Raw genomic sequence first — 13219 nt, forward strand, 5'->3', positions numbered from 1 at the left:
GGTGACACTCACAAAAAGGTGGGCAGTATCTTACAATTATACAGTTTCAGTTTTTATGATTGCATGCGATAGTCTTGTGGTTTGTACCTGTAGCCGTTTCTGTGTCCATTTTGTGTGTAATTTATGTGTAGTTTTAGTCTCCGCATTAAAGGTTTTCCTTAATATTTATGCAGTTTTCATTATTAAATTCGTTGTATTTTCTGTGCCATCCCTCTGATTCTAATTTTTCCCATTCTATTTCCAAAGTTTTTCAGTATCGTTCCTAGCATTCCTACTATTAGGTTGGGGCAAAAATAATATCGCTTTCTCGCTTTTATATATGATTTCTGAATGAATTCACTGAGATATATATATATATATATATATATATATATATATATATATATATATATATATATATATATCATGTTGCAACACGTTTTTCGCTCTATTGAATCGCGTTATTCGTTACCGTTCTCTTTCTCTTCATACATTTTTTTTTTTTTTTTTTTTTTTTTTTGCATGCTTTTCGAAAGCATGGATAAAACGAAATTCGCACGGTCAATTACAAGGAAAACATTTGAGAAAAAATATACGCAAAAATTACTCGGTGGGAAGGGGGGGGTATGTAATAATTTGAAAATTTACAATTTACAAAAAAAAAAAAAAAGAAATCACACATCTCTAATTAAATATTTATAAATTTTAAAGGAATCGGAATCGGGAATCGTATCGGAATCGGAAATTTAGAACGGAATCGGTAATTGGATTGGAATCGGGAAAAATTTTGGAATCGTCCCATCACTAATACAGAGTGACCAAAAAAAAAAAAAACAGGCCCCAACTCTAATTAGGCCCCGTTTCTTCGTGTTTTGTCTGAATGAAATGAAACTTTGGTCATAACTAGTTTATTATATTTAAAACATCACATCAAAACACTAGGGTCTTTGGACTTTTTTCTCCGTTCTACAGCATATGTTCTAGATGGCCTCCATTTAGCTTTTTTTTGGGGGGGGGTCACCCTGTATATATAAATCCCATTTATTCCTTATTTTAACTCTGTTGGCCGAGGAACAAAACCGGTCAGCTGGCTTTTTCACTTTTTATTTTTTTAAATTCATTATGATTTAAAAATTAGACTTTATTTAGCAAATATATATATATATATATATAATATGGATTCTCCCATCGATTTCAAAAGTTTGCGGTTCACACAACAATTACGTTGTCCGAAATCCACCCGGATGCTTTGTTTATTGTGGTGAACGCTTGTTTAGACTTGTCCACAACTTTTTGGAACAACTGCTAATTTCAGTCGGTGAAATTGAATGCCATGGACAGAGCAGACACTAAACCACACGTTTTATATGAGTTTTCCTGCAAGATGCATGTCTAAACAGTGGATGTAGGTGTATCTCTCCCAATGATTTAAACGCGCCCTCAAATAAAACCTAGAAATTTCTACACCTCTATACAATACATACAGCATCTAGTATTTCAAAACAGTTACCCATTTGGTATTGGATAGGCTCATCATTGCTTAACTTCAGTGATCTAACAAGAGCTGGTGTGTCAATGTTATTATGCTGTATTTTAAAAACAATATATATACCGCTCCCCATGTGGGTGTACGAAATTGGTTAAAGGGAAAATTATTCCCAACTCGCATTTAGGTAAAAATGCACTTTACTTTCATAAATTATTGAATTCATTCAAAAACGTATCGCAAAAACAAATAACATATATATATGTTTCTGTAGAAATATATTTTCTTATAATATATATCAATCCTTATTTAAGAAGCTCAATGTAATTACAGAGCAATATAGAGAATAAATGACAAAACGTTATATTCCAAAATTCATGATGTTGACCATCTTATAATTTATTCCTTTAATTCAGTTGACTTATACAATTCTTGACAGTATCTGTTTCGTAGCGCAAACTCAATCACTTAATTATTATATCAATCAGTCAATCTCTTATGCCATTAACTCATCAGAAGAAATAGCAACAATCAATCCACCAAAAGGAATTGAAGTGTGATTTGACATAATTAAAATCCAAAAATTGGAAGAAAAGCTGCAAATACCTTTTAATTTTTCCATTACGCCATATTGAATTTTTACCAAACCCAAAATATATATATATATATATATATATATATATATATATATAGCATTGATATGTGCTGCTTTTTTCCAATTTTTATTACAGACTCTACTTTTGTATCAGCAGTATCGCCTAAAGAGGTCTTTAGTTACTTGTGTGTGTGTGTGTGTGTGTGTGTGTGTGTGTATATATTTTTTTGTTTCACATAAACATTAATATGCCGAAACATGCACATGAATGTGTAGCGACATGCAAATACTTATGTAAAACAAATAAAATGTATATGTTGCCCTACACTGGTAATGAGCACTCTTGTATGAACCGCTTATATGTATACTAGCAGGCCGGGCTGTAAAATACGCTTAAATATGATATTTTGATTAATGCAGATTTTGTATTTATTATTAACGTATATTGGAGCCAATATATAGTAATGATTTTAAAAGTTTTTAAAAAAAATTACTCCAAGAATCGAAACCAAAACGTTTAGCTTACGATTTTCTTTTTCCTTTGACGTTTATGCCTGAGCTATGAAGACATGTTTGCTGTAAGGCTAAAAATTAAAGCATGAATCAATAGCTATTACGTTACGCATGCATATTTGTAATGCTGTTGTTCGACCTTCACCTGGCAAATTTCTAATTTTTTTTTTTTTTTTTTCACACTTTTGCACCGATTTTCCCTGGCTAAAAACCAAATATAAAGTTTTGCATGGGTTCCAATATCCTATGTATTAAGTTTGATCTATGTAGACCAAAAACTGACAGGAGTTTAGTAGGCAACATTTTTAAAACAAATATATATCTACGCATACATGAATATATATAGAAACAGGTTTGTGTTTACTATAACCTTTTTACGCAAATATTATGCAAGTATAAATCCTGTAGAATATCTGCAGGAATATAATTACACGTAATTGTTAACTTAAGATTATCATCCCATAAGAAATCAAAAAAACTAATAGGGAATTAATTAAAATTAATGTTTAAAAGAATATGCAAATTAGCTAGCTCTTTTGCAGATGAATGCAAGTCCACGACCCATATATAACAAAGTTGTATTTTCTTTTTAAATTAAATAGAAAAAAGGATTTTTAATATGAATATCGATACAAAAAAAATTATAGGAGTGTGTGTATATATATATATATATATATATATATATATATATATATATATATATATATATATAATGAGGAAGATAGTTTGCTTAAAGCATTGCTGATAAATAGATATAGAAGAGTATAAGAAGGCTATAGCAATGCAGGGAACCGGCTGTTGCATTGGTGTGACATATAAATAAAAATAGACAAAAGTTTTATTTGTTTTTGTTATTATACTAGCAGTTTCGCCCATCTTTGCTCGGGCCCTATTTAGTGTTCATAACTTTGTGTGCATATGTACGGTAATGCCTTTCTATATAATAAGCTTCCTTAATTAGCATTGAATAAAGTTGGTAGAGACCACAGACGTAAATTTTTTGTTAAATTTGACCCTAATTTTAACCCCTAAAAAAATTTTGGGGGGGCTTAAATCAAATTAAAATGTTTGACCCATGTCCAAGAAACCTACATTTAAAATTTCAAGTGTTGAGACCCAAAATTGGCGGAGGAGTTTGGTAGAGTCTGCAAAGGTCAACTCTGTAAACATTGACCTCTTGCCAGCCAAAAATGATTAAAAAGCTTGCTGGAAGTCTGAATACCCTTTATGTAAAATTTCAAATGTTTAGACCCAAAATTGGCTTAATAGTTTGCTAGAGACATTTAAAAAAAACCATTAGAAAGCTTGCCCTATGTCTGAATACACTTTATGTAAAATTTCAATATTTAGACCAAAAAGTGGCTGCGTTATTTGTTAGAGATTGCAGAAATCAAATTTTTTAAAACTTTAACTCTAATTTTGACCACTTGAAATTTACTGTTTTGAGCTCAAATCAAATTATACATTTAGATCCACGTCCAAGTAACCTATATCTAAAATTTCAAATTTTAGACCCAAAATTAGCGGAGGAGTTTGGTACAGTTCTCAAAGGTCAAATCGTTGAAATTTTACCCCTTAACAGCAAAATTTCTGGCCGAAACCAGATCAAAAAGACTTCGTATGTCAAATTTCGAGTCTATAGACCGAAAATTGATAGTTATTTGGTAGGTAAATGTACACAGACAGACAGACAGACACACACACACACACACATTTTCACTTTTGATATATATATTTAACGTCGTATATCCTTTTATTTTTCAAGATAATCATAATACAAATCCGTAAATATGAACTTACTGTTTGATATAACTGGGATGGTGAAGGTCTTAATATTTCGAGAAACTCATCTCTTTTTCAAAAGGAAAGGGACTAAAGCATGTCCTTAACAAGGGATAGTAGTGTAACAGTTTTGAATATAAATGTTTTCATCAGTGGTTTTATTCTAAGAAGCTAAAGTGCATTTATTTAAGAGAAAAAACATTAATATTAAAATACAAAACCTTATTCATCTAAGTAGAAAAAGTGATTTATTTTTGCCTTTTGGTCATAGTTATGTGTTGTATATTTATGTTTTTATTAGTCTTTTTGATTCGGCAGTATAAACTACATTTATTATTTATTTGTAAAAAAAAAAGAAAAAATTAAAAATTATTTATTTGTTTGTAAAAAAAAAAAAAAAAAAAAAAACAACAGACACACGTTCCATTAACTTAAAACACAAAGAAACTCATCTATTTAAGCAGAAAAGCATTTTGCTGTTGCTTTTTTGTCATAGTTTCGTGTTGTATAATTATGTTTTAATCAGTCTTTTTAAATTGAAAAGGTTAAACTACATTTATTTGTAAAAGACAAAAAATACGTTAAAATATGTTTAAAAATACTTATCCATTTATATAAAAAAAAATTATTCTTACCTTTGGTCATAATTATTAATATGTGTTATATATTCATGTTTTTATCGGTCTTTCGTTTTTTTTTTTGTTTTTTTTTTCTTTTTTTGACTCTGCAGGATAAACTACATTTGTTTGTAAGAAAATGGGTTACGTTAAGTTAAAACACAAAGAAAATCATCCACTTAAGTAGAAAATCATTATGTTCTTGCCTTTGGTCATAATTATGTGCTGTATATTTATGCTTTTATCAGTGCTTTGTAACTTGTCATGGTTAAACTACATTTATTTGCAAAAAAAAACACACGTTAAAACATGTTAAAACAAAACTACTAATCCATTTAAGTAAAAAAGTAATTTATTCTTGCCTTTGGTCATAGTTATGTTTGTGTCTATTTATGTTTTCATCAGTGTTTTTATCTCGAGGGGAGAAAACTACATTTATTTCAAAGTAAAACAAGTTAAAATATGTTAAAACACAAAAAACTCATCTATTTAAGTAAAAAAGTAATTTATTCTTGCCTTTGGTCATAGTTATATGCCCTATATTCATGTTTTAATCAGTTTTCTTACTTGTACTTAATTTCAGTCTTATGTTGTTGCCCCCATAAACACATATGTAATAACAATGTACGGCACTCGTCTGCTTTCAATAAAATGCCTCCAATTATCTCTTTTTCATGTTTTTATTCTCTCTGCTTTTCAGATTAGTAGCGACAATAGTTGCTGAAGCGATGTCATAAAAACGCCGCTCACCTCCTTACATAATTAATAATACAAAATGAGTGAGCAGTGAAGTCTTAAAGCAATTCTAAATTACTAAACCTGCTACTTACCCGTATATTCAAACACTACCGGCTAATTAAATTTATTCATAAGAAAAAAAGCACACTTAAACATGTTAAAACGCAAAATGTATCCATCTAGTTAGGTACGTAATTTATTCTTATCTTTGATCATAGTTACATTCTCTATACTTATTTTTGAATCAGTCTTTTTAACTTGATCGTATTAAACTATATTTCTTTGGTAGAAAAAAAAACACTTTAAAATAAGTTAAAACACCGAAACTTATCCATCTAAGTAGAAAAGTAACAGTAATTTTGTTTTGCTCCAATGGGTAAATTATGGCGCCAAATTTTTTTCTGCTGAATTTAAACATCCCATTTTCATTCTAAGATAAAGCAGCACGTTAATGGTCAGAGTAACTAAACGTATTAATATATAGATAACTAGATGTGTGCAACATGGTCCGGTATTAAACATAACTTTAAATTCCTTTAAAAAAAATTAAGTAAAAAAAAAAAAAAAACGAAACTAAGACGTGTGCATGCGAGTATTATGTTTTTTTTTTGTTTTTTTTTCTAAACAGTTCACTCCTTGAATCAAGTACGTTAACCATTAAACCAGCTTAATAAGATCTTTCAAAGGTGTTTTCACACTGATTGAGATTGAGATTGTCGAATTGACTTCCTCATCTTGGTTGTTATCGTCACAACGTTTTCACACCTCGTAAAACAGTTTACAAACAGATAAAACTCTGACCATCAAATAGCAATTGTTCGATTTTAACATTGTAGCAACCCTTTGAAATCGATGAAAATCGATGAAAAAGTTTCCACATCTGAATACTCTATATACCAAATTTCAAGTATGTAGATGAAACATTCGTTGAGTATATAGTTTGAATGTGTCCTCACAGATTCTCATATATATAAATAGCTCTAGTACTGAAATATAGTGAAATATGAACCAAATTATAAATTAAAGATACTAAAAACTAAGATATTTGATGTTAATATTGATTTTAGGGAAAGTGTGTAAACGGTTGAGAAGGTGTGATTTGTAATGCCTATAATTTTCGATTTTTTCTTTATTATTATTTTTTTAATTTGTGTCATTTTTGTTATTATTTTTGTTATTATTTTGTTATTATCATTATTGTTATTATTATTATTTTTGTTATTATTGGCTCACATGGAGCTTTCACACAAGTCAACAAATGATCTGATTGGAAACCTGTGGTGTTCTCTGGAAGCTGAGTGACAACAAGTCTCCCCAGACGTCCAGCTCTCTCCACCTCCTTCGATAGCATTTGCAAATAAATTTGCATCATCGCAACAGCCTCTTACCATTGATTTCTCGCTGGCAATGGCGATTGGTTTATACTGGAATTTGAATGGCACTCAGTCTCCTCAAGGTCCTAGTTCTCTTTGCGCTTGTCCAGCCGAGGTCTGGTCAACACTCTCTCCTCGGTCTTTCAGTCCTTCTTGACCCTTCTCGGCTCTTTGGTATCACTTTTCTATTGGGAGGAATGGTGATGAAACAATGGGGGGGATGCATGATGGGGGTGTAGAACTTGTAGATATGCAGCTTCGGTGTTCTTCATTCCCTGTAACGCTTATTCGTTATATTATCTTGTATTATTCTCCGCATTCAAGGGTTTTCCTTAATAGTTCAGTCGTTTTCATTATCGTTAGTCGTTGTACTTTTACAGTTATTCCTCTGATTCCAATTTCTGACATTATTTTTTCGAAGTTTTCCAGAATTGTTCCTAGTGCTCCTACTATTATCGGTACTATTTTGATTTTCTTCATCATCCAAATCCCTTTTAACTTTCTGGCTAGCTCTGTGTATTTGCTTCGTTTCTCCTTTCATACTCGCCTTGTGGTCAGCTGGGACAGCAAAGTCTACGATTTGACAGGATTTTTCTTTCTTGTTAATTATTACATCTGGTCTTCTGGCTTAGATGGGTTTGTCCATCTGTATGTCCATGTCCCATAGGATTTTGTGGTTCTCGTTTTCGAGTGCTGTTGCGGGTTTATGCTTGTACCATTTGTCTGTACACTCAAAATGCAGTCGTTTGCACAATTCCCAGTGCACCGCCCTCCCCACTTGGTCATGCCTGTTTTTGTATTCCTTTTGGGCCAGTTTGCTGCATTCGCCCACCTAACTTACATTATCTATTTCCTAGGACATGTCATGACGTAGACAACAAGCACTGGCTTGAGTAAGTTAATATGTGTGATCGCCAAGAGAGCATAAATTTATTATACTGTCGACATAAATGACCCACTTAAGTTGATGTACCGTAAAACAAACCAAACCGAACTAATAACTCATCAATCTCTTATATATATATATATATATATATATATATCACCCCATCCAGTCATCCTCTCTCTCTATTTTGATATGCTAATGAGGTCATGTATGCGACATGCCAACATTTGCTAACTACACATTTATCTTTCTCATCTGTTATTTGGAGGCTGGAGATGGAAAGAGAATATGTCTAGACATAAAGTGATATGTTCCAAGGGAATTCGTAAAAGTGTCACCACAAAGAAGAAGAAATAGCAAACACAAAACTACTACGCATTTAATTTTCATAATTCTAGACTGTCTGGCATTGGCAATGGTGAAGTGGTTCAGTGTCGGCTGCGGAGTCGGCATGGCGTGTTCGTATCAGTTTCATTAATCTATTATATATATAAAAGTGAACGTGTGTGTGTGTGTGTGTCTATGTACATTTTCCTATACAATAACTCTGTCAATTTTCAGTGTACAGATATATATATATATATATATATATATATATATATAAGGTACTGAGATTTGGGAAAATCTTTGTAATCCGTTTTCGGCCAGAAATTTAGCTGTGAAGGGGTCCAAGTTCAACAATTTGATCTTTGAGAACTCTATCAAACTCCTCCACCAAGCTATGGTATAGCTGGAAACTATCAGCTGAAATTTTAGATTTAGATATAAGTTCCTTGGACATGGATCTAACTTGATTTGAACCCAAAACAATAAATGTTAAGGGGTCATAATAGGAGTCACAATTAAAAAAAAATTCACCATTTTTTTTTTTTTTTTTTTTTTTTTTTTGCTCAACATACATCTCCAAACACCCGGGCAACGCCGGGCTGAAATGCTAGTACTCTATAAAAAGGTATGAATCTATCTTATGCCCTTTTGTTGCATGTTAAATATGAAGGACACAATAGGTCGAGTTGTTTCATCTTCTTCTGATCATCAATATCTGATCTGCATGGATAGGCAAAATACTTATTTTATTATTTTTTTTAATGAAGAGTAGACAATGCATTGTGGATGCATTATCAGCAGCTCCTGTAACTCTCGCTTCTCCTAATTTTTCCCTCGGTCCTCATTTAGAATGAGTGATTTTTCTGACAAAGGGAGAAGCAAAAGCTGTATTCTAGGTCGGTAGCATTTTTGTGTGAGCAGTCGCTTGAGATGTGGAAAGTTTTCTGTTTCTATGTCTATACTTGTAACCATAATGAAGGTGATGGAGGTAAATACTTTATCTGGGTTAACGTTATCTGCCTGATCGTCAGGGAACCGAACCTTGGATTAAGCTCTAAGGAGGCCGTCCTATCAGCAGGTGCAAAGTACTAGGGCTGCTGTATTGCCATTTGGTGAATGGATTCTGGACCATGCTGTAGCTTCTGGTGGGGTCTCTCGATGCCATATTAGTGGGTAATTGTTACAGCTTTATCTTATCATGGTCTACAAAAAAAAAAAGATCTCCTTGTTTCTTTTTCTCACTTACTTTCCCTTTCTGCCTTGTTCTAATCAAGTCTGTCGATCTGTTCCACAAATCTCAAAACTCCATCATGAAAAGTCTTCAGAATAAATACATAATTAAACCCAGAACTCCAACATCCAATGTAGACCCTCACTACGATGTCTCCTTCTCCAACATCAGGGGTCTACGTTCCAACCTTGCAAAGGTTGAAACCCAATTACAGGAAACCAAATCAGACCTATTATTCCTAAAACTGGCATTGGATCAACAATTGCTCATAGATAAGTTCGTAATTAAAGAATACTCTAACATCAAAATCTACCCCCCCCCCAAGATCGCCATGGGCATGAAATATGTGCCAACATTAGAGACGATTTTCCATGTGATAGGGGCATCTCTAGAGAAGACCCTAAATTACCCTATATGTGCTTCCGGGTTGCACTTGCTTAAACCACTGTGTTTATATTTGCCCTCTATCGCCCCCCCCCACAACAGTGGAGTTACTATCTTTAAGAGCATATCTGAGAAAATTGACCACATCCTGTCTGCCTATCCTTTAGCTAACATTCTTGCATGTGGAGACTTCAATGTTCACAATGTGGAATGGTTAGCCGACTCAAACAAAACAGATGATAAGGGGAGGTTCTATCATGATTTCTCCATTGCTTATGACTCAGATTGTTCATGAACCCATCCATGTATCTGACACTGACGGTCAGTATACAAGTCTCCTAGTGTAATGTTATGACCATTTGGCCTGTGATCATAGCGTAGTATCTGTTAACTATGGCAAGCAGGGTCAAGGGTCAAAACATTATTATTATTATTACTAGTTGATTCAAGCGACGGCAGGTCACTGGATCAATTATGATTAGAAGAATAAACAATTAAATTGGGGAAAAAATGATTGACATATAAGATCGCAAAAGGAATGTAAAAATAGAAAAAGATGTAAACATCATTTTGGGTTTGCATAAACATATAACTAGATTGGGGTTACATCAGGTTGGTCTGATCTAATAAGTCCTCAGACGTACCTCTCCATCATACAATATATCTATACTCTATGGCTGACTGAGATAGCTTCTATACATTTATATCAGATCTACCTCTGCATTCCATGTTTAAAAAGGATGTGTCCTCTATAGTATCAGACCTGACAGAATGGTTAATTGTAGGGATAGACCGTTTTAAAGCCTTCCAAAAAATTCTAGCAAAAACCTAACAGTCAACCGTGGTTTTCTCCAGAATGTGATGCTGCCATTGCACACAGAAATCACTTTTTCCATTGTTTCCAACGTAATAGATGTACTGAGACTAAAGCCACTTTCATGACTGTCAGCAACACTGTAAAAGAGTAATAAAGAATGCAAGAGAGTTGTATTCTCAGTCTGTTAAGTCCAAAGTAGCCGAGCAGTGGCTTGGTTCCCACCAGTTTTGACAAATAACAAACAAGATCCTGAACAGAAGTGTATACTCTATCCCAACTATCATCAATGGATCTGAAGTAATCTCATCAGCATCGGGCAAAGCCAAACTCTTTGCAGCTAATTCTACCCTATGATGTCAGGGGCGCCAACCCCCCTCCCCATATTTCCTCATGTACCTGAAAACACACTATGTGGCATACAAATATCTGTGCATGATGTTGCCAAGCTAATCAAAAACTTTGATTCCAGTAAAGCAAGTGACCCTGATGACATTCCAATTATAGTGCTGAAAAAGCTTCAAGCAGACCTAGCTCTCATACTTACAAAGCTGTCTTAAGGAGAATTGCTTCCCAACACCCTGGAAAACCTCATCAGTCTGTCCCATATTTCAGAATTCCGGTAATCGCTCATCTCCCTCTCAGTACAGGCCAATAAGTCCCCTATGTGTCATGAGTAAGCTTCTGAAATCTATGTTAAATAGTCAACCATCTCAGCAAGAATAGACGACTTAATGACATGCATATGGTTTCCATTCTGCTAGATTTACAGCAGATATGCTTACAGTTATATCTCATAGGATTAGTGAATCCCTCAATAAAGGTTTCCTTTCTAGAGCAATTGCTCTTGACATATTAAAAGCCTTTGATAGGGTATGGCATAAAGGTCTACTCCACAAGATTTCTAGCTATGGTATATGTGGAAATGTCTTCTCAATTATTAAATCATTTCTCTCTGATAGGTTCATAAGAGTAGTGATTGATGGGCAGAAATCAGAAGCTCACACTATTAATGTTGGAGTCCCTCAGGGGTCCAACACTATTCCTGATCTACATCAATGATCTCCCAAATCACATCCTAAGATCATTTATAGACATTTATGCTGACAACACTACCATCTATAGGAACACTTCAAAGGCTGTAGCTGAGCAAGCTCTCTGATTCTCTCTCCTCTGAGCTTGAACACGTGGTACAATGGGGAGGGGTAGCTGATTAATTTTAATGCCTCTAAAACCAAGCTCCTATCCCTGTCTGGCATCAACTGAAATGAAGGGCTCTCATCTTGGGGAGGCTCCATGTTTTGACCAGCTTTTGGGTCTGACCTTTGCTCCTGATCTGAAATGGAACACGTACATCAAATCAGTTGCCAGGGTTGCTGGAAAAATAGTAGGATCATTCTACTGCTCCAGCAGATATCTCACTGTTGATCCAATTCTTTATATATATATATAAGAGCCAGGTACGTCCAAGGATGGAGTACTGTTGTCATATCTACTAGGAGCTGCTAGTAGCAGCTTATCCTGCCTTGACAGTTCAAAATAGATTTTGTGGCCTAGTGGGGGGGGGGTCCTTTTCTCTTCCTGCAATCTCTTTCCCACAAAAGACATTGCAGGCCTGTCTCTGCTTTATCGTTATTTTCATGGCAAGTGCTCGTCTGAGCTCGAATCTGTGGTGCCTCCCTTGCCAAACTTTCATGAAAAACACTTGTCTGGCTGAAACCACTATCAATAATTTCCCCCTCTCTTTATCTGTGCCTAAACCTAAACTCCATGAACAAAACTTCTTTCTTAGAACTGCACGCCTGTGAAACTCACTTCCGATTGCCTGCTTTCCAGCTGACTACAATATGGTCATCTTCAAGTCCAACATAAACAAGTTCTTGATGAGCCGTCCCTTTAAGTAATCCAAATTTCCACTATTTACGATTACTAAGATATCGTCCCATTGACTAATGTACATTCTTTAACCTTTAACGTGGCTTCATAATTGGTGACTCCTTTGGAAAAAAAAAAAAAAAATCATGTGAATCGAAAATTCCTCAAAGATGTGCTAGTGATTTGTCTAAAACTAGCCAACCATCAGTATAAAATTCTATGAACTCAATAACTGTTTGTCCATTGTTGTCGATGAAGACCACAAACATTACTAGAGTCATTGTTGCTTCGGCGATTTGATGAGAAAACGTATGTCAACATGATTATGCTGTAATACACTGGTGCTCTAAGTCAGAAGAAACCTGATTATATTGGCCAGACACACATACTATCACTTTGCATCATTGAGATCTTGTGACTAATACCAGCAAAAACCACCTCGTCATTACCTCAAGTTAATTCTCTTACAACCAACTGTTACATTGTTGGGTTCATTTATGTTGTATTATTGTGTGTGACATGTCTAATGTCTATAGTGGGTTTCTTCAATATCTGAACCCTAAGTTATGTGTTGCAGTCTATTTATCTTTCGTGATCGTCTAAGTGTGTTGCGTGCATG

Source organism: Euprymna scolopes, chromosome 1 (assembly GCF_053919585.1).
Source record: "Euprymna scolopes isolate OS-2025 chromosome 1, ASM5391958v1, whole genome shotgun sequence".
Taxonomy (NCBI): domain Eukaryota; kingdom Metazoa; phylum Mollusca; class Cephalopoda; order Sepiida; family Sepiolidae; genus Euprymna; species Euprymna scolopes.